General features: G+C 40.4%; 1 protein-coding gene across 7 annotated transcripts in view; it reads left to right on the top strand.

Annotated features, from left to right (window-relative positions):
* maml2 (mastermind like transcriptional coactivator 2) overlaps nt 1-23,447 on the top strand; it is a 434,176-nt gene that overhangs the window by 383,632 nt on the left and 27,097 nt on the right. The gene's annotated exons all lie outside the window — the stretch shown is intronic.

Here is a 23,447-nt window from a genome sequence, read left to right as displayed (position 1 = left end):
TAATATGTACTTGGTGATGGAAAACCAGTATAGATGTGCTGAATACTGACACTCGGTGGTCAGAATGGAAAAGCATTCCACTTCCAGCATGAATGTGGAATAAAAGAACAAAATTTGAAATAAGAATTTTTACTTTAAAAGAACATTTAGTAGATCTTTACTTCATTTCCTGAATTGTTTTTCCTTGTCAACATATGATTCACTTCCCTGATGTCCAGGTTGGAGCTTCAGTAAGAAATGACAGGGCTAATTTTGGTTTGTCACATGTTACCATCTGGTGACAGCAGTCAGATGCACTGTTTAGCCCACATGAACACAAGGAACAAGAACAGGCCACTCAACCTTTCGAGCCTTCTCCACCATTCAATAAAGGCATGGCTGATCTGATTTTAACTTCAACTGTACATTCTTGCATATCCTTGATAATCTTTCATTTCCTTGGAAATCAAGAATCTTATCTGTCTCTGCCTTAAAAATGTTTAAAACAAATGCATTTGCTGCCTTTTGAAGAAGGGAATTCCAAAGACTGTCAACCCTCTGAGGGAAAAGCATTCCTCCTCTCTGTGTTAAATGGGGAACCCCTTGCTTTTAAACTATGACCCATACTTCTTGATTCTCCCACATGAGGAACAGCCCTTGTACATCCACGCAGTCACTTCTCCTCAGGATGCGATATGTTTCAATTGAGTCATCTTTGACTCTTCCAAACTCTAGAGTGTACAGGCCTAGCCTGACTAGTCTTTGTTCATAAGACAATCTGTTCATTCCAGGTATTCATTTCGTGCGGCTTCTCTGAACTGCTTCCAACACCTCATCAACCCTCTAAGTACAGTGACCATTACAGTCCACAGTACACCAGATGTAGTGACACAAATGCCTTGTATAACTGAAGCATAAACCCTCTTCATTTCCATTCAGTTCCACTCACAATAAAACATAACATTATATTAGCTTTCCTGATTACTTGCTGTATGTTGAGTCCTGATGCATTTGTGTAGCAAGGGAAAACTGTCTGTTATTTGCTCAATATATTGGCAATTTTCTCATTTTAACGGGCAGAAGTCCATCATGGGGTTCAAGAATTGTTATGAAGTTGGTGTGTAAAAATCGTAGAATTGTAAAATGAATTGAAAAGTGGTACGTGGTCCATTAAGAGATTGTGCTTTGTCTGTGCTTGGAAGTTTGCAAACATTGTGCAAAGACCCCCAAAATTGAAACAAGTGTATCAAGAGATTTTTCAGTTAACAGGCCTAAGCAACATTTTCACCCAGACCACAGTTTTAAATTCAGCCAATTAGCTTAAAAGGGCATTTGGAGACTATGGACCAATTAAACTCAAATCTTTTTTTTGACTACCTTGAATCAATCCGACTGTAAAGAAATTAACATGTAATCACGTGTATAAAAGAATGGATATTGGAACATTAGACAGAAAGAGCCACCTACCATCTGGGGAAAAAAAACGGGTTCTCACAAGGAATCTCCATGGTCTCAAAAAGTACTATCTATCTATATAGGCACATTTTAAAGAATATTCTTGATACTAGAAAATGACTGAAAAGGCATTTTGGAAAGAGGAAGATGACAGAAGAAGATACAGAAATTTCAGAAGGATCCATTTTGTATGAAATTTGAGAAACTAAGTTTTAATTTATTGTTCTTATGAATCGGATCTTTATATGTGGGACCTGTGTTATCGAAACAGCATACCTATTTGAATTTAGTTTAGTAAGAGAATAGATAGTAGTTAGAAGAGATTTATTCTGTGTTAGTAATTCTGTTAGATTGTTTACTGTTACAGTTAGATAAATAAATTGTTACTTGTTAATTATGGAGAGAATGAAAGGATTCATTTCATTTAACCACTCCTTTATAACAGTTTGGGGTAAGCGGTAGGTCATACCACTGTTCACATTTCTTTTATCAGATTACGAGGCAAGACGATCTTTTCTGGGTGTTTCAGTTTTGGTTTTAATTATCAGAATATCAGACCTTTGCTTGTACATTGCAATGTACAAACTGTCATTACTTCTTAAGGCGATCAGGGGTGGGAGTGTACTTTTCTCATGGCTGAGTATTGGAACGTGATTTAAGCACTTACTCTTCGCCAGGTTTACCACCAAGCCTGCCTCCTAAAGTCAATTGAACAATTCTGATAATGCTCCAAATGTTCCTTCCATGTGTGAATAAAAATCATCAGATATACAGCACACATTTGGGTAATCCTGAAACTATATTATTGGTTAGTCTTTATAATGTGGCTGACGCATTTTTCATATCAAAGCTCAGGAGCTGGTTGGATTTGTTGTTGTACAGTACCAGTTTGCCAAGCTGGTAGGATTGTTGGTAGATGTTTGTCACAAAGCTAGTCCCTTTAGTTTTAGCTAAAAGCTGTTCCTTGGCTCCAGAATACTCTGTCCTTGATTTTTATTTCAGGCGGGTAATAAATTGGGCCGAGCTTCAATCAGTCTGGTTTGGTAGCAAAATGAAAAGGATTTTGAGAGGCCTTTTGTTTATATGTAAATAGATGAGACTTCAGGCCAAAGTGGTCATGTTTTAGACGTGACATGTACAGAGAAAGGGGAGTGGTCAGCTCTCTAGCTGAGCTGAGCAGTTTTTAGTTCAGCCTTGAACTGGTTGGAAGTTCAACAGAAAACTGTGTGAAAACTCTCTCTCTCTCTCTCTCTCTCTCTCTTTCTCTTTCTCCCTTTCTGCCCTTCAACTTCAACCTGTAGGCATGTGTTCCATTCATGATGGTTTTTAAAGGGGGTTTGCTTATTGGGATTATTGTGTGTATTCGGAACAACATAGTTAAGTCTGGTTGGATAAGCTGAGTTCTGTAGGGGCTCTTTATTCTGTTCTTTGTGTTTCATTGTGTAATTATGTGAATACATTTTTGTCTGTTTTAAAATCGAGTAGTCAACGTAACTTACTTAATCTGGGTAATTTTCACTGTACACTTACCAAAACAAATTGCAAAGTTGTCTGCTTACAAATATTTTGACTGTTCTGGCTTAGTCCATAACACGTTTCATCCCCTTTCTAGGTGACATCATCAGTGCTGTGTTGCCTCCTGTTGTCCTTCTTCTCTTTGCAGTTCTGAGATGCTGAAGTGTGTTGCTGCCCTTTTGAACAAGTTCTAATGCAGCTCACATGAACAAAAACCTTGCTAAAAAAGGATACCCCCACAACTCTGTCCACAGATGTCTGGCAGACAAACAACACCAAGAAGACAACCCCAAGGCCCTGGCTACTGTCCAATACACTAAAAACATTTCAGAACTGACAGCTATACAGCTTCAACCACTAGGGATGTTGACAGCACACAAATAGACAGGCACACTCAGACAGCGGCTCACCAGAATAAAACCCCAGATACCCACGATGTGCAGAACAAATGTAATCCCATGCAACGACTGCACTAAGCACCATGTAGGGCAAACAGGCAGACAGCTAGCAAACAGCACCCATCAACACCAAATAGCAACTAAACAACATAGAGTCATAGAAATATACAGCAAGGAAGCAAACCCTTCGGTCCAACTCATCCATGCCGACCAGATATCCTAACTAATCTAGTCCCATTTGCCAGCAGTTGCCCCACATCCCTCTAATCCCTTCCTATTCATATACCCATCCAGATGCCTTTTAAATGCTGTAATTGTACCAGCCTCCACCACTTTCTCTGGCAGCTCATTCTGTACACACACCACCCTCTGCATGAAAACGTTGCCCCTTAGGTTTCTTTTATATCTTTACCCTCTCATCCTCTAATTCTGGACTCCCCCACCCCAGGGAAAAGACCTTGTCTATTTATCCTATCCATGCCCCTCATGATTTTATAAATGTCCAACACTCCAGGAAAAACAGCCCCAGCCTATTCAGCCTCTCCCTACAGCTTAAATCCTCCAACCCTGGCAACATCCTTGTAAATCTTTTCTGAACCTTTTCAAGTTTCATAATGTCCTTGCAATAGGAAAGAGACCTGAATTGTATGCAACAGTCCAAAAGTGGCCTAACCAGTGTCCTGTACAACCGCAACATGACCTCCCAACTCCTATACTCAACACTATGATCAATAATGGAAAGCATACCAAACACCTTCTTCACTATTCTATCGACTTGCGACTCTACTTTCAAGTATCTAGGAACTTGCACTCCAAGGTCTCTTTGTTCAGCAACATTCCCCAGGACCTTGCCATTAATTGTATAAGTCCTACTTTGATTTGCTTTTCCAAAATGCAGCACCTCACATTTATCTAAATTAAACTCTATCTGACTGACCAACTCTCCCTGGTATCCATACATATGGACAACATGAATGATATGTTTGACTGGGATAACACAACGATACAAGGAGAGGCTGAACAAAGACCATCAAGAGAATCCCTGGAAGCATGGTACTCATCCTCGGACTCTATCAACAAACATTGACTCCAACCCAATATACAAACTGCTACAATGGAAAACTGGAGCCGGTACCAATCGCAAACAGTTCAAACAGAACCACATAAATTCAAAGTGGAACAGTATAGCAGCGCTTTACAGGAGGCTAAACAGCACTGATGGTATCACCTAGTAAGGGGATGAAATGTCCGCAAACAAACCTACCAGGTCAGTAAACAGACCAACAACAAATCCAATGACTTGAAATTGGTACAATCCATTTGGTGTCCCAAAAGCTGAAATTTCCTTCACTATTTTCGATAAAGGTGTCTGCCAGTACAATCTGAATTAAGTCCAACTTAGAAATATAAGTTTTAACCAAAACAACTGTAGATGCTGTAAATCAGAATCAAAAACAGAAATTGCTGGAAAATTGCAAGTCTGGCAGCATTTGTGCAGATAAATCAGGGTTAACGTTTTGGATCTGGTGACCCTGTTAAAGTAAATTTCAGACGACACCAGCTTCAGATCCCAGACATTTTATTTCTGAAAACCACGGGAGAGATCCCGAATGCCACCAAGGAGTCTGGAAGTCTTGTGGAGGCACACCCCGATGAATCTCTGAAAATGAAAGTAAATAGCATTTTTTGTATCTTGTTTGAGTATAGTTGATGCAAAGGATTCTGATATCACATGGTGGAAAACAAATCTCATTAACAATATGTGTTTTTCACTATCACAATAGCTGGAGATCGCTGCCTTCCTGTGATAATATTAAACCGTTCACAGAAACTTGTGACTGTACCGTTCTCAATCTCATGCTAATTGATAAAGGGATAGATAATAGATTTTAGTATCAGTAGTGTTGTTAGTCTTCACATACTCTTGTTAACTGACAAGGAAGTATGTGAATGGAAACAGGAGATAACTAATGGGATGTCTGATCAGGGCTGACAGTCCTATTCAAAAGGTTTGGCTGGGAGCGAAATATACATGTGTCTCCAGATGGCTTTGGTGGTTCAGGGGCAGCCAGACCCCTGCTGTGATCTCTGGTCGCTGCCTGCCACTGGACAGGCATGCAGTCAAATACATAGAGAATCATTCCAATGGGGCACCTTTAACCCTTAAATTCACACTGTCTGTAAGCACTAGGATAAGCCAATGAAACAGAAAATTTTACTTTTTGGGGTTCACAACCTTCATCAACCCTTCCTCAGAACTGATGGTAACTTGGGAAACTGTTGGTTTTCATGTAGAAGATAGGATGGGGAGAAGGAGTAAGGCGTAAACAATAGATGGGAATACAGCCCAAAGAGAGAGAAGAAGAGTTGGACAGACAAAGAAGTGGATGACGATCTGGCTAGGGGGGTGAATAGTTGTTAAATGGAGATAGTTAGTGGCTAACAATGGGTTGTGTGTAATAGCAGATTATATGATCACAAGGCCTGGTGTGTGGGTTGGGGGGCTAAGATATAGGAGAGTTCAAGCCCTACAGTTATTGACCTTGACATTGAGTCCAGAAGACTGCAGGGTCACTGAACAGAAAATGACCAGCTGTTCTCCCAGCTTACTTTGTGTTTCACTGGAGCATTGCAGCAAGGCTAAGACAGAGATATTGGCCAGGGAACAGGCAGACAACTAGACGCTTAGGGTCATCTTTGCAGGAAGAACATAGTAGTTCTGTGAAGCATTCACCCAGTCTATGCTTCATTTCCCAGTGTAGAGAAGACCGTGTTGTGAGCAGCGAATGCTGTAAACTGGATTGTGCGAAGTGTAGGTAAAGCATTGCTTCACCTGGAAGGAATGTCTGGGTCCTTAGATACTGAGGAGAGAGGTGGTAAATGAGCAAGTGTTACAGCTTCGACGATTGCTGGGAAAGGTGCCAGGGGTGGGGATAGGGAGTGAAGAAGAGTGATCCAGGGTGTCCTGGAGGGAATGTTCCCTGCGGAAGATGGACAATGGAGGGGACGGGAACATCTGTCTGATGGTGGCATCTCGCTGGTGGTGGCAGAAATAGCAGGTAATGATTTTTTGGATGTGGCTGCCAATGGGATGGCACGTAAAGACAAGGACCACCCTATTGCTATTGCAAGAGGGAATAGAGGGTGTGAAGGCCAAAGTGCAGGAGATGGGTCAGACCCATTTGAGGACCTTGTCAACAATGGTGCTGGGGAAGCCTCAAGAGGAGAAAGGTAGGCATTGCAGAGGCTTCCTTGTCAATTTTCTGTTTTTGTTAGAAATAAAAGTTGCTTGTCCCACCTCCTCCATACAGTCTTCCAAACATGGAATAGGACATGAATCACATTTTGGAACTATATTGATTTTGCGATAGTCCACATACAATCATGGGTGATCTCCATTCACTGCAACTCGCTTTGATTATATTATCTTTAAGCATGCTTTCAATTTCTTTTTGAACCTGTGCCAACTTTAGATGGTTAAGTCTATAAGACTGTTGCTTAATTGGAACAGCATTTCTTCTCTGTTCTTCATGCACAATTAGATTAATAGTTCCCAGCTTATTGACACATCTGTCTTCTCAGTGTTTTTTCTAAACCACCAGCACTGAAGTTCATGTCACCTACTTTATTACAGTGAAAATACTTGAGCTGTTTTAGTTCACATTTCCCCTCATGGGTTTCCATTTTACCCTGTGGCAAACTATCTTCAATGAGATCTCCTTTTCCTTACCACCTGAGGATTTCTGTTGTCCCCAGTTTCTGTCGCTCAGATTGAAAGTGATGGTGGAAGCCAAATTTTGATTTATAACCTACGTATAATCATCTGCCATTTCTGCTGCTACTTTTGCAGTCTTAATAGTCTGCTGTTCTACGTGAGTTCTCACTACCTCAGAAAATGAATTTGTGAACTCCTCCCAAAACAATTGAATGTTGAATTTCACAGTTTTCACTGCAGGCTTAGGTGAACAAATGTAAGAATGTAGCAACAAGACTTGGCTATTTAGCCTTCAAGCCTCTTGTTCATTAAGTGAGATCATTGCTAACGTGTGATTAACTGAAGTACCCATGTTTACTCCACGTTCGTTAATAACTATGTGTAACCAAAATCTATCACTCTCTGTTTGAAAGTTGATCCAATGTTAATTCGTAGAAAATAACTTCAAATTTTACCACCCTTTGTATGCAATATTTCTTAATTTCATTTGTAAAACTTTAATGATTAAACTGTGTCCCATGTCCTAGACTCCTGTTCGTAAAAACCACTTCCTTTGTTTGTTTAATTCATGGACATATACTCCTAATGTACGCATTTCTTTTTCCTCCAAAGTATTTCACTTTGCAGTCTATTTTGGCAAAAAATTGTCATGACTCCTTTGTTAGAATTCTATGATTTTATATGATGGGTCTTAAACTGTATTAAATTCAGTATTAAAACAAATCAGCCAGGTTTTCTTAGGCAACAATGAATAATTGGTTTATTAACAGAAATAAACTTAATCAAAAAAAATGAATAATATCAATATATTTTGTCAAAGTTTCTGGCACACTCATGTTCACAAGAATATCAATGTAAATGAGGACAAGATATTTGTATGAGAAGAGTATGCTGATTAGCAAGTGATCTCCAAGCACTTATGCATACTGGCATTTACATATATTAATACATAGGCCCTGTCATTGCTGATAGAAAAGTATCTGTTACCAATCAAACAATTATGGGATAACCAATCTTTTCCAAACTTCCTGATGTTCATGAAAAATTTCTCAGCCTAGAACGTAGCAAATATTACTGCTCTAATCAAGAAGGGAAGGAAGCAGAAAATAGAAAATGGTAAGATATTTAGTTTAACATCTATCATGGGAAAGGTGTTAGAATCGATCATTAAAGATGTCATTGCTAGATATTTGAACAATGCAAGGTAATAAAGGAGATTCAGCATGGCTTTTTAGAAGGGCATGCATTTTATTTTAATTTTTTTCAACTTCTTTGCAGTTACTTGTTGCAAACTAACTGGTAGTAAAGGCTTATATGTGGATGTGATACATAAATTATCTGGGAGCCTGTAGTTGTACTGCACTTGGGTTTCAAGAAGGCATCTGCTAAAGTGCTACATCAAAGATAATAGCCAAAAATGAAAGCTCACGGTGTAGAAGTTGACATATCAGCGTGGATAGAAGATCGGCTGGCTCATAAAAACAGAGTATGATTAAATGGCACAGCAAATTGCCACAGTTGCTGGAATCGGAACTGAAAACGAAAAATGCTGGCAATCACAGTTGGCCCATCAACATCCATGGAGGGAAAGCAAGCTAATCAAGCAGATTTTATCCATGTAACCATGCATTTACCATGACTAATCCACTACCATGCATATACCTAGGGGCAATTTAGATGGCCAATCTACCTAAATGCACATGTTTGAACTGTGGGAGGAAACTGGAGCACCTGAGGGAAACCCTCACAGATACAAGTAGAATGTGCACACTCCACACAAATAGTTGGCCAAGGCTGGAATCAAACCCGGATCTCTGGCACTGTGACATAGCAGTGCTATGGAAAACTATATGCCTTCCATAAAAGTTAACATGTTTAATTGGAGAAAGTCAACGTTTAATGGTAAGAGACAAGAGCTTTCAAAAGTTGATTGGGAATAGACTGTTTGCAGATAATGGGATGTCTCACAAGTGGGAGGCTTTCAAAACTGTGGTAACAAGATGTCAGAGTTGTTATGTTCTCATTGGAGTGAATGGTAAGGCTGGTAGGATTAGAGAACAATGGATGAATAAAGGTATTGAGGTTCTCGTCAAGAATAAAGAAAGTCATATTAGACAACTGGGTTCAAAAGTATCTCTTGAATGGTATAAATAGTGTAGGGGCATTCTTAAGAGGGAGGTCAGGAAGGCAAAGAGAAGATATGAGATAGTCTTGGCCGAAAAAGTTAAGTATAATCCAAAGAAATTCTACAAGAACATAAAGAGCAAGAAAACAACTAGAGAGAGAGAGAAGGGCCCCTTAGAGATTAAAGAGGTTGCCTTTCTGTTGAACCTCACACCTTCAATGTGTTATCTGAGCCGACATGACACCAATTGTTAAAGTTCACTTGAGAATGTAACTTCAAAAAAGTTCTGCAACTTAGCTAAGAAAGAACTGAAATCAACATGTTCATTCTAAAAGATGAGAGCTGAGGGGCTCAGTGGTTAGCACTGCTGCCTCACAGCACCAGGGACCCAGGTTCGATTCCAGCCTCAGGCAACTGTCTGCGTGGAGTTGCACATTTTCCCTGTGTCTGCGTGGGTTTCCTCCAGGTGCTCCGGTTTCCTCTCACAGTCCAAAGGTGTGTAGGTCAGGTGAATTGGCCATGCTAAATTGCCCATAGTGGTGCATTAGTCAGAGGGAAATGGGACCGGGTGGGTTACTCTTTGGACGGTCAGTGTGGACTGGTTGGGCCGAAGGGCATGTTTCCACACTGTAGGAAATCTAATCTTAACAAGCAATCCAGGTCTATTTCAATATAAACACTTGCTATAAATTCTGTGCTATTGTGGTTGAAAAGACAGTAGAAAATTAGGCAACTGCTGTATTACAGGAAATATATCCTGGGATTTTTCCTGATCATGCGATAAAAGATCATCTGATAACGGAGCAGCACTCCGAAAGCTAGTGCTTCCAACTAAACGTGTTTGACTATAACCTGGTGTTGTGTGACTTTTAATTTTGTACACTTTAACAGTGGCTGTCTCCTAAGATTGACAACAGAATAATAATATTTGGTTGCAACTGGATGTGGATGCTAAAAAAATTCATGAGACTATGAAATATCTAAAATACTGAAGTGCTATAACAAAAGCATAGCAGGATCATCAATTTACATTTGTCAGAGCAATAAAAGTGTCTCTTATTTCTAGCAAAACATACAATTATTTGACCAAGTTGTGAGGAAAATGGTAGTTAAGGCTAAGCAATTTTGAAACCACAAGGACTGGCTCAGAATTCTATGAATCATCAGAACCATTAGGTGCTAAATTATAATTGGTATCAAAAAGCAGACCCCTTTTTTCAGAATAATTCAGCAAAATATTTCAACAAAATTTAAATTTAATTTCAAATCATTCTCCCTTGTTTCAAAAATAGTTGGGTTGTGTAGTAAGTGTAACAAGGTCAGTAAGGTGAATTTCATAGAATGTGAGTTCCCTAATGTGAGTTCTCTTAACCTGATCAAATCAGGGAGCCCTGACTGACAGATATAAACAGCAGTATCAGAAGTTCTGTTCACTCTGAGAGTTGGCTCTGAAAAAGCTGGACACTGTTAAGTACAATGCACATGCAAAGAAAGGATGACTTAGTGATGGGATAATGGCTTCTGTCAAATTATTTATGTGACAATGAGAGAAAAAATGCTTTTGATGAAAATCATTTGTAACGATGGTCTTCATCAAGACATAATTTTTATAATGGGGAGCATTGGGGAATATGCTCAGATTCCTCTTTTGTGTACCCTTTTTGATACAATTGCTTCAGTTTTTCATCTTTCTGTTGTAACTCAGTTAATTTCTCTGAACTAAAAATATCCATTTTGTCCTCTATCTATTCTTTATTCTTTGATTTCTGGTCTTGTTTCAACTGATTGCTTTGTGATCTTTTATCGCATGATCAGGAAAAATCCCAGGATATACTTCCTGTAATACAGCAGTTGCCTAATTTTCTACTGTCTTTTCAACCACAATAGGCAGCACTCCTACTTGTGATCCAGCTATATCGTTATCCAAGGACAAATGTATTCCTGAAGCCAAGAGGTCCTCTGGTACTCTTTCCACCACTTTTCTACTTTTCATCAGATTCTCTAACTACACTTTATGTAATGGAGCACTTCTCGTCTCACCATGAATTCCATATACTAGCACTTTTTCTGGCAAGAGCCCTTCTCAATTACCTATCTCCTCATCTCAACATCAAAGATCGAAATGTTATATCTCTTAGAACGGTAACTTCTTTACCTGCTCCTCCTGGCATCTGTAAGTAAACCATGCCTTCGCAGTAAATGTTTGAAGAAGATCTGGCACTTCCTTTGCAATCTCTGACAAGGTTGTACATTCTGGTGCAGACTTTTAAGCCTCCACTGTGCTTTCCTTTACCACTTTAACAAAATTAATTGGCTTACCCTGTTTTCCGACAATCATCTTCCCAGTGCTTTTTCCAAGCTACCGATACTGTTACTTCATGTGGTGGAAGAGAGAAAAGCTTTGGCAAAGGGTCAGTTTGACTCGAAACGTCAGCTCTTTTCTTTCCTTACAGATGCTGCCAGACCTGCTGAGATTTTCCAGCATTTACTCTTTTGGTTTCTGTTACTTCATGTGGCCTATTTTATTGCAGTGAAAACACGTGAGCTTTTTCATTTTTACCCTGTAATAAAATATCTTTATTATTTTCAAAGCAATCTATCTTTCCCTTACCACCTAAATACTTTCCTTTTCCCCAATTGCTATATCCTTCACACTTTGTTTGATCCTTTCAAACTCAATGTATGTTTGACCAGGGTCCCTCCTTAGATTCCAGAAACATTGTCTGTAGTCTTCTAGAATTATGTCATATACACTATAGTCCAACAGGTTTATTTGGAAACATTAGCTTTCAGAGCGCTTCTCCTTCATCAGGTTTGAAGGAGCCGATGTTGGATTGGGATGGACAAAGTTAAAAATCACACAACACCAGGTCCAATAGGTTGACTTGGAAGCACTAGCTTTCAAAGCACTGCTTCTTCATCAGATGATTGTGAAGCAGGACCATGAAACATAGAATTTATATCAAAATATCACAGTGATATAATGATACTGAGCAAACCTAGATTATTAATTCATTCATCTTTTAGAATGGATTTACTGGTTTCGGTTCTTTAATATGTAAATCCCAGAAAATCTTTTAAGTCACATTCTCAAGATAATTGAAGGTTTTATAACAAAAGTTGACATCTCTGCTCAGACAATGCCTTAAAGGTGTGAGTCAGACCAATCTTGAATTAGATTGGTTCTATTTCCAAAGTGGAATTTACAAATATTATATGGATTCACTGCCTGTGTTGACTGCTTGACTGTGTGCGTGTGTGTGTGTGAGTATGAGTGAGAGAGAGAGAGATAGTGTAGTGGGACCACCTGTAGTGTGACATGAACCCAAGGTACTGAATGAGGCCATCCCCTTGGGTATTGAACTTGGCTATCAGCTTCTGCTCAGCCACTTTGTGTTGTTGCCTGTCCGGAAGTCCGCCTTGGAGGATGGTCACTTGAAGGACTGAGGCCAAATGTCCCTGACTGCTGAAGTGTTCCCCGACTGGGAGGGAACACCCCTACCAGGTGATTGTTGTGCAATGTCCGTTCATCCTTTGTTATAGCATCTGCTTGGTCTCGGGGCCGGTTTTTCATGTGGATGAACAGAAAGTTCAAGAAATGAGAAGAGCAGCAGAAATGGAAGATGAATATGAATTGGTGCATGAGGCATAGTTTAGCTTCCGGCAAGAATTTCATCCGTGAGGGATAGAAATTGGGAGAAGGGGAGAACCTACAAAACAAAACAAAAAGTAGAGCACACTGAGAATAGTTTACCATAGGATAAAAAAGAAGCCCATGAGAGTGAAAGGCAAGTGAAAGGTCACAGGTCTCTTCACTGTAATGGAGTGGAACACAGAAAATTACAGTGCTGGTGGTTTCAGAAGGGCACTGGGAAAAGGTATTTTCACTGCCAGAACGTGGAACACGTAAAGTCACAGTGCTACTCATTAAGGAAAGGCACTGTGGGAAAAATACAGTAAAAGAAACTAAGCCAGTGGCATTAGTGAAGTAGTGAAGGAAACCCAGGAAAAGTCGAGGAGTTGCAGGAGAGTCCACAGCCTAGGCAGGGGCTGGGTATGGAGTTAGTGCCTGATCTGTGTGGGTAACGTTCGCTCAGAAAGAACTGGCAATAAAGGGAAAGAAGTTAAAATGGGAGCTAATCAGTCTCTAATAGTAAGAGATTAACATATTTGCACTCTTTCAGACCTGTTACCCGAGCGATAGATAGGCCTTACGGTGGCTCAGTAGTTAGCACTACTGAGGGTACCCAGGTTCAATTCCAACCTTGGGCAACTGCCTGTGTAGAGCTCGCACAATCTCCCTGTGTCTGCGTGGGTTTCCTCCGGGTGCTCCAGTTTCCTCCCACAGTCCAAAGATGTGCAGGTCAGGTGAATTGGCCATGCTAAATTGCCCGTTAGGTTTGTGTTAGGTGACATCAGTCAGTGGGAAATGGGTCTGGGTGGGTTACTCTTCGGAGGGTCAGTGTGGACTAGTTGGGCTGACGGGCTTGTTTCCACACTGTAGGGAATTTAATTTTAATATAATTTAATCTAAATTTAGTGTTCCTCTAGCTAAGATCAGGTTGGAGTGACAACTCAAGACTGGGGGAGTAACAGTGTGAATGATTGACAGAGTGTCAGTTCCAGGAATACATTTTGTTCTTGGGAATGATTTAGCAGGATCCAAGGTGGGACTGACACTCTTTGCTGTGGAGAAGCCAAAGGAAGACCAGGGAACTAAGGAGTTAAAAGAAAAATATCCTGCAATTTTTCCAGACTGTGTAGTAAAAAGATCCAACTATCATAAGTCACAGCACAAAGCAACAACTAAGGAGAAAGACGAAGGAGTTGAGGTTCAGTTAGCAGACACCCTGTTTGACATAATGATGCAGGAAAAACCTGAACAAGCAGAGGGTCAGGCAGAAGTGTTTAATCCTGAAAGGCTATTGGACTTACAACAGAAAGATGAGACAGTAAAAGAGATGCATACTCAGAAAAGGAGTTAGAATGTATGAAAGATAGAATCTTATTAGAAAATGGAGACCACAGCAGGTTAGTGCAGAGGAAAGCTGAGCAGAAATGCACCAGATTATGTTGTCAGTAGCATACAGACAGGAAGTATTATGGGTAGCACATGAATTACCAGTAGGAGGTCACCTAGGTGTGAGAAGACTCAGGCTAAAGTACAAAAGCATTTCTATTGGCCTGGAATGCGCAAGGATTTGGTTAAATTTTGCCGTACATGTCATACATGCCAAATGGTAGGAAAGCCACAGGCAGTAATAAAAACCAGCACCGTTGTTGCCAATTCCTAGACTTGAAGAACCTTTCACATGGGTTATGATTGATTGTGTAGGTCCCTCCTGAAAATTAGAAGTGGGAACCAGTACTTGCTAACCATAATGGACGTGTCTACCAGATTTCCAGAGGCAATTCCATTATGGAATATTAAGGCAAAAAGGGTGGTAGAGGAGTTAGCTTTTTTCACATGGTATGGGCTACTCAGAGAGATTCAGTCGGACTAAGGGTCTATTTTTCCTGCTAGGCTGCTTAAGGAAGTCATGGATAGCTTAAGCGTACTTTAAATCAAGTGCATACCATCCTGAATCCCAGTGACCTTTGAAAGGTGGCATCAGAACCTGAAGACCACATAAAGGGTGTACTATCAGGATTGGGAATGATTGGGATAAAGGTATCCCATTCGTCTTGTTTGCCATGAGAGGTGCCACAAACGTATCTACTCAGTTCAATCCCTTTTAGTTAATATTCGGAAATGAAGTAAGAGAGCCTTTGAAATTAATTAAAGAGAAATTGGCAGGACCGAAATCAGAGATCTCACACTTAGATTATGTATCAGAGGTGAGGGAGAGATTAAATCGGGTAGATGAGTTAGCTAAACAGCACCTGAGGAGCACACAGCATAGAATGTAGAAGGTGGCAGGTAAAATCTCTGAAATTCAGACGTTTTCCTGTGGGGATGACATATTAGTATTTTACCAGTGATAGGAGATCCCATCAAAGCCAGGTTTTGTGGTCTCTATCAAATCGAGAAAAAATTGAGTCAGGTAAGGTATCTGGTAAAGATGCCAGATAGGAAAAACTGTACTGGGTCTGTCATGTGACTATGTTGAAACTGGAGAGGGGGAACTGGAGAAACAGGTGTTAGTTACTGCCACACAGAATGACAAATTAAATTCAGATGTCATGGAGTTTGATGTACCTCAAAATACTATTAAACAATGAGTAAGTCCTTGAGGAGTGGGTTAGTTTAGTGAACTATCTATCTCAGGAGCAAAAACGCAGTTGAAAGGTTTGTTACTATAGCATGAGGACATATGCAGGAATAATATGAAGAGGAACAATACAATTATGCATGAGGTAGACATAGGGATTGCTGTTCTGAGAAAACAACACCCCTACGGGCTTTATCCTTTCAAAGCCACACACGTCCAGAAGGAAGTGGATGCGATGCTCAATGAAGATTTTATCAAATGAGTCAGAGTGAGTGGAGTTCACCAATTGTGTTAGTTCCAAAACCTGACGAGATTAAACGATTTTGTGTGGACTGTCAGAAGGTCAATGCTGTAACAAAATCACACCCATGCACAATATCAAAATTGGAGGACTGTATAAAGAAAGTTGGACAAGCCAGTTACATCACAAAGTTGGACTTAATGCGTGGTTATTAGCAGGTATCTTTATCAGAGAAAGTGAATGAAATTTCTATGTTTGTAATACTAAATGGACTATATTAAATCAAAGTGATGCCCTTTGGAATGAAGAACATATCCGCCACATTCCAAAGACTCATGTACAGAGTTGTGGCTTGGTTAACAAACTGTGCAGTCTATCAGAATGGTGTAGTAATCTTTAGTGAGTTATGGAAAGATCACATGGTGCAGTTGGCAGAGCTCTTTGAACGACTAAGAGAAGCAAAACTGGTAATACACTGAAAGAAAACAGAATTCACAAAGGCAGAGGTGCTGTTCTTGGGACATAACATCAGTCATGGAAGATTAACCCCCAGAAATGCAAAGATGAAGGTCATTGAGGAATTTCCATGACCAGCCTTGAAGAAAGAGGTACTTCGATTTTTGGGATAAATGGATTCTACTAGACTTTTGTTCACAACTTCAGCAAAGTCATGGCACCACTAACAGATTTACTGAAGAAGAGGACAAAATTTTGGTGAACAGAATAATGCCAGGAGGCATTTGACAATTCAAGCGCAGTACTGACCACCTCACCATTTTTAGCTACACTAAGCTTTTTGAAACTCTTCAAGGTTGCTATCAATGCGAGCGACATTTGAGTTGGAGCTGTACTGCTACAGAAGGGTGATGATGGAATTAAACGGTTAATTTTCAAAGAAATTCAACACCCACCAGAGAAAATATTCTACCATTGAGTTTGGTACTGGCCTTACAACATTTTAATGTTTATGTGATAAACAATGTGTCAGAGACAGTTTTGTACACGGATCATAATCCTCTTACATTCTTGGAATGATTTAAAGACAACAATTGAGACTATTTCATTGGAGTCTTACAGACTTTTAATTTACAAATCGTACATGGTGAGGGTCATAAGAACGTGACAGCAGATGCATTATTGCAGATTTGATAGATAAAGTATAGATAAGTTTGAACAAATAGCAATGTTGCATATCTTTGGGTGTAGAGTTTAGTATGGACTTAGATTAATATCCAATGTATTTCCTTGTAATGGGGGTTAAGAATTAGAAAGAAATTGATGTAATCTTTTCATTATGATGGTTCATTCTTTTCTTAAGGGGGGAGGTGTTATGAAGTTGAAGGCATGAACTGTATCTTTAAGAGAGAGGGAAAGGTGTTTTGCGCTGAGAGCTTGCAGGCACATGTCATGTGACTGTCCATCAGTCTCAGAGTGGACTGGAAACTTGAAAATATGCAACATTTGGCTGTGAAACAAAAACCTGAGTTTTGGTTGCTGTTTTCATAACATTTTGAATTTAACCAATCAGTTTAATTTATGCCAAGAGTGTGGTGCTGGAAAAGCACAGCTTTTGTCCAAAACATAGATTCTCCTGCTCCTCGGATGTTGTCTGACCTGCTGTGCTTTTCCAGCACCACATTCTTGACTCTGATCTCCAGCATCTGCAGTCCTCACTTTCTCCAATTGAATTTATGCCGCAGGATACTAAAACCCAATCAAATTGGAATTTATTGTTTTTGCCAATGAAACTATCTGATGTTAGGGATAGAAAGAAGCAGATATTTTGAAAGTTAGCCATGAGAGTAACTGCCATCTGGAGAGAGACTGCCATTCAAAACACTCTCTATCAAAGGTGCCTTTATCATGTGAAACATCTTTGCAGTAAAAGATTGAAGATGACCCAGGGAGATCAACAACCAAAATAATACACCAGAGACAACAGCCGCTGTCAGGTTTTGAAATTAGGTTGATGTAATTTTAATATGGGTGGTTATTGGAACAGTATATTGTTACAGAGTTGGAGACAGATAACAAGCAGTTAAGAGAAAGGGGGCTTAGAGTTATAAATAGTTGTTGTTTAATGTTCACTTTTAGAGTTAATGAATTGATTGATATTTTTTCTTTAAATAGAGGAATGTGGGAGTTCTCTGCCACACATACTTTAACAAATTATGAGGAGAGGTGAGCTTTTCTGGGTGTTTGTTTTGATTAACAGAAGAGTTCACCACCATGTTGTAACACTTTACAACCTCTCTTCCAAAGAACCCAGGACAAATAAGCCCTCTAAAGTGACAACATCATCACAAAGTAGACACCTTTGATAGGCTGACTGTGCTTGGGGAAAACAATATGAGAAAAGGCAATTGCATAGCCTCATACAGGACATATCCTGAACAGAGGGATTGTAGATCAGCCCACAGCAAAACCACAAAACAAAACCAAGCCTCGGCCAAACAGTAAACATTTTCTTCAGGATCTTCTTCAGGCAAGCCATTGTAGTTGCTCCCTGTATGTGGACTCAAGAACCAAACGAGCCCAACTAGACCTGAATTGAGTAAGAGAACTCATAGAGAGTACACACCCTGGACAGCCCACCTACATCTGCCTTGGAACAATTACATTGCTTAGCAACATCTAAATCAGAACCAAAAATAAACATCTGGTTAAATGGTTATACACGGTTCTAACAGAGATTGATACCAGCTAGGTTGTATCAGTGATTGCAGAACCAGTCTTTAACAAATTCACTCTAGACTCCAACCCATAATTTTGTGCAAGACCTTAGCTAAACTGAGAACTTTATCAGGAACATTTACAGGTTAAGTGTACAAGTTTGGTTTTGGTCATGAATGAGAGGCAGCTGGTTCAGTCATCACTGATTGTAGTGAAAGGCTCAGGCCCAAGCCTGAGGGGGCAATGTTCATTGAGAAATATTCACCCTGATTGGCTCAATATTTTTGGATAAGAAAATGGTTGCCTGAGTGAAGTTTGAATTAAATGCCCGAATGCTTTTCAGGAAGATCTAAGGATGATCAAAGGAGCCAAGGGGACACCTTACATGTTGACCAGGAAGAAATTCTGTGATTCTGCAAGGCCCACCCATTGCCATTTTCCTTGTGCTTCTACATTTGCACATAAATCAAGAGGCTGGAAAGTGAAGGAATCATCAAACCAATACAGTTTGCAGAATGGGCAGACTGGTTGAACAGCTTGTGAAGCCTGACCAATCAGTTCACCTTTGTGAGGATATTAAGCAAATGGTAAAATACTTTCCACAACTGGATAAATACCCAATCCCTCGCATAGACGACATGTACCCAAACCTGGCAGCGTGGGTGGGGGGGCTGTCCTTCACGAAGCTGGACACAAACCATGCATACCTGCAAATGTGATTAGATGAGAATTCCCAGAAGTATGCTACAATTAATTCCCATAAGGGTTTTTGTGCCAATATATGAAACTCTCATTTGGGGTATCATCAGTTTGTGCCATTTTGCAGCAGATGATGGAGAACGTTTTACAAGATCTACCCCAATTCACCATTGATACAGATGGCGTGTTAAAAATAGACTGATAATGAGCACTTAGAGAAGTTGGGCATAGTCCTTAGGCTTTTCTTCTTAGCAGGGAATAATGTGTGTTCCAGGCACCCCAGTGACCTTCTTGGGCTACAGAGTAAGCAAGAAGGGATTACACCCATCAGAAGATAAAGTAAGGGTGGTCAAAGGTGCACCAGCTCCTACATCTGTACCAGAGCTGAAGTCTTACCTTGGATTGGTGAATTATTACTGAAAACGTATTCATAATCTGGCCTGCAACCTGGCACCCTTACATCTAGTACTGAAAATGTGTCAGCCTTGGAAAAAATCTCATAGCCAAGATAGCCTTTAGGGAAGTGAAGAATCAGGTTTCATCATCTGAGGTGCTGGTACACTATGATTCCAAGCGAGATCTGGTCCTGACATGCGATGCCTCCCTGTACAGTATTGAGATAGTGTTGGCTGACAGATGACCCATTGGAAGGGAATGCCCAATAGCATATGCTTCCTGGGCTTTGGCCAATACAGAGCGCAAATATATTCAGATAGAGAAAGAAGATTTGGCAGTATTCGTTAGTGTGATAAGATTCCATTAATAACTTCACAGCTCGAACTATGGTCGGGTCCGATGACGTACAAAGTTCAGGTAAGTGACATGGTCCTGAACAGACACATGCACCACATGAAAGCTGTAAACTCGCAAATAGGGCAGGAGCAAAACATACCCACCCCTGCAGCTCCGACAGAAAGGCTGTCAGAACCTTGGGTTCAACCGCCCACCTAGCATCGAAGAAACCTTAGAATCTGAGAGTGTCATGGTGGATGTCGAAGCCTTGATCATTTGACAACCCGAAGAGGAGAATGAATTTCTACTGAGACATTCCAAGCACAACACGCAGGCAACACTGTTGTACATGCCACCTATTTCTGAAGCTGAGTTGGAGGAACTGGACCTAGCCCAAAAACGCCCCAGGAGAGGTTACGAGAAACAGAGCAATCCGACATCCCTGGACTGAGGGTGGGGGGGGGGGGTATGTCATTATTGTAAACAGGTCAGCCAGGTGGACTGCATAGAATGTGAGTTCCCTGACTGAGTCTTTTAACCTTGTCCAATCAGGGAGCCCTGGTTGACAGACATAAACCAGAGTGTCAGAGGTTCTGTTCACTCTGAGAACCGGCTCTGAGGGAACTGGATCAGTGTCACATACTGTGCACGTATAAATAAAGGGTGACTTGGTGATGGGATACCGGTCCTGTGGAGGTTTCTAGTTAGGAATTTAAAGAAAAAAAGGATGTATTGTAAGGGCTTCTTTAAAAAGAGACAAGTGAAAATCATTGAAACTTACCTGTAATATTGATTTTAAAAGCATGTTGATCTAGGTGTGCTTTGGAGGGTAAATATTCCAAACAGCAGTCATGTGTAGAGCGTCACTCCTGGAAGTAGCTATTTGGATTGTGTGCAAGGAGGCTGATAGATCTATTAGATTTTCTGGGGTTGTAATGGGGAGTCAGACTGGCAGACCTGAAAGGGTTTTGGAGGCAGCCACAGGGCTGCCGGGTGTGATACAGTGATTCAGAACATTATCCTCTTTCAAAGGACAACAAAACAAAAGAAATGTTTTCACAACTCCTCACTCTCTACACATTCCCTTTGTACTATCCATATCAACCAATGCCACCTTATCTCCCATAGCTCCTCATATCCTCCATGATACCTAATGCCCCCAACCATTCTCTATAGCACCTTCTAGTTTTCATTCCAATCTTCATGGACCCTCATGAGTTTCACTTTGTTGATTCTGAGTATGATGTGATTTTTTTTTGAGGAGATGATGTGCTAGTTGCACTTGTATTCATTGGAGTTTAGAAGAATGAAAGGGGACCTTAGGATATAGAATAGAGGAGACCTTACTGAAACAAATAAGAATGTTAGGGGATTTGACAGGGTACATGGGGAGATGGGAATTTTCAAGTTGTTGCAGGACCATACTGCTATGCAGCAGCATGGAGGAGGCATCATCAAACATATCAAGGGAGTATTATTTCTCATTAGGATATGCAAGAGACCCGAAACATGTTTCACAACATCTGAAAGAAATCTAAAATCAGTAGTTAGAGTCATAGAGTCATAGAGATGTACAACATGGAAACAGACACTATGGTCCAACCGTCCATGCCGATCAGATATCCCAACACAATCTAGTCTCATCCACTAGCACCCGGCCCATATGCCTCTAAACCCTTCCTATTCATAGACCCATCCAAATGCCTTTTATATGTTGCAATTGTACCAGCCTCCACCACTTCCTCTGGCAGCTCATTCCATACACATACCACCCTCTGGGTGAAGTAGTTGCCCCTTGGGTCTCTTTTACATCTTTCCCCTCTCACCCTAAACCTATGCCCTCTCGTTCTGGACTCCCCAACCGTAGGGAAAAGACTTTGTCTATTTATTCTATCAATGCCTCTCATGATTTTGTAAACCTCTTAAGGTCACCCCTCAACCTCCGACGCTCCAGCGAAAACAGCCCCAGCCTGTTCAGCCCTATAGCTCAAATCCTCCAACCCTGGCAACATCCTGGTAAATCTTTTCTGAACCCTTTCACGTTTTGCAACATCTTTCCGATAGGAAGGAGACCAGAATTGCACACAATATTCCAACTGTGGCCTAACCAATATTTAACAGATGGGTGAATAGCTCATAATACAGGTAATTACACTATATAAGTACATTATGTGAGGGGCACAATTTCACTTACATCCTTATTTATTGCCTTATTCATTTTTATCCATAGGCAACACCACAGGAAAATTATTTATTGAACTTCCATAAATATGTTTTCGTCGTTGTTGATTTATAAGGTAGACTGAGACTTGGCAAAGTTGAAGCACTGATGTCAAAATTGTTGTCATTCATTCAAGATGCAACCATTCATCACCTCTGCTGTGATCATTGAAAAGCACCTCCAAGCATGAAAGTTAGACAGAATATTTGCATGAATATAAATATAAAAATAAGTATGCATGATTTCCAGCAGTGTGACCTGAGGTAGAGATAAGAGACAGTTCCCCTATTTTTACATTCTTTTGCCTTCTATTTTAGATTAGATTCCCTACAGTGTGGGTTGCGCTTCGGCGGGTCGGTGTGGACTTGTTGGGCCGGAGGGCCTGTTTCCACACTGTAAGTAATCTAATCTAATGTGGAAACAGACCCTTTGACAAAACAATTCCACACCGACCTTCCAAGGAGTAATCCACCCAGATCCATTTCCCTCTGACAAATGCACCTAACACTATGGGCAATTTAGAATGGCCAATTCAACTAGCCTGCACATCTTTGGACTGTGGGAGGAAATCCATGCAGACATGGGGAGAATGTACAAACTCCACACAGACAATCGCCCAAGGCTGGAATCAAACCTGGATTCCTGCCGCTGTGAGGCAGCAGTGCTAATCACTAAGCCACCGTGCCGCTCCACAGTGGATTGCTTGCCATTCCAGCCATTATTTTCTATCCAAATATATTTCCGACATTGAGATGGCAGGGAGCATAAGGCTGATCCTGATTGAAGCACTGATGTCAGAATTGTTATCACTCATTCAAGATGCATCCATTCGTCACCTCTGCTGTGATCATTAAAATGTGCCCTCAAAACTGCCATCTCCAAGCATAAAAGTTAGACAGAATATTTGCATTCATTATCTGCCCTCAAGAAAATTCAACCAAGAGTTATATCATGCCATGTGGAGAATTATAGTTTATGAATCTGCTTCTTATCCATCCGTGATGTGTATCTTTTACTTTACAAGAGCATTGATTTTTGTTTGTAAGAGTGACGTTAGCAGCTTACTGGAAAATGGTGCTGTAGTAGTAATGTCTTTGGACTGATGATCTGGAGGCAAAGGATCATACTGTTAGGACAGGGGTTCAAATCTCACCATGGCATCGAATGAAGTTTAAATTCCCTCAATAATTCTGGAATATGAAAGTAGTTGACAATGACAATTGTTGATTGATTGATTGTTTTAAGAACTGATCTGGTTCACCAATATCCTTTAAGGTCTGCTATCCTGCCAACCACATGTCTTACATGTGATCCAGAACCATAGCAATATGGCTCACTCTTAACAAAAGCCTGAAATTTTCAAAAGCAATTTGGAATAGACAACAAATTTTGATCCTGCCATCAATAACCAACTTCTATGAAAGAACAAATTTCAAAGAATTGAGAACTTTCTGTTTAAGTTAGAATGCTGGTTGGACATGT

The sequence above is a fragment of the Chiloscyllium plagiosum genome, unplaced genomic scaffold, assembly GCF_037043375.1.
Source record: "Chiloscyllium plagiosum isolate Xiang-an unplaced genomic scaffold, Cpla_swu_hap1 HiC_scaffold_6, whole genome shotgun sequence".
NCBI lineage: Eukaryota > Metazoa > Chordata > Chondrichthyes > Orectolobiformes > Hemiscylliidae > Chiloscyllium > Chiloscyllium plagiosum.
This window is presented reverse-complemented; position numbering and strand designations above follow the sequence as displayed.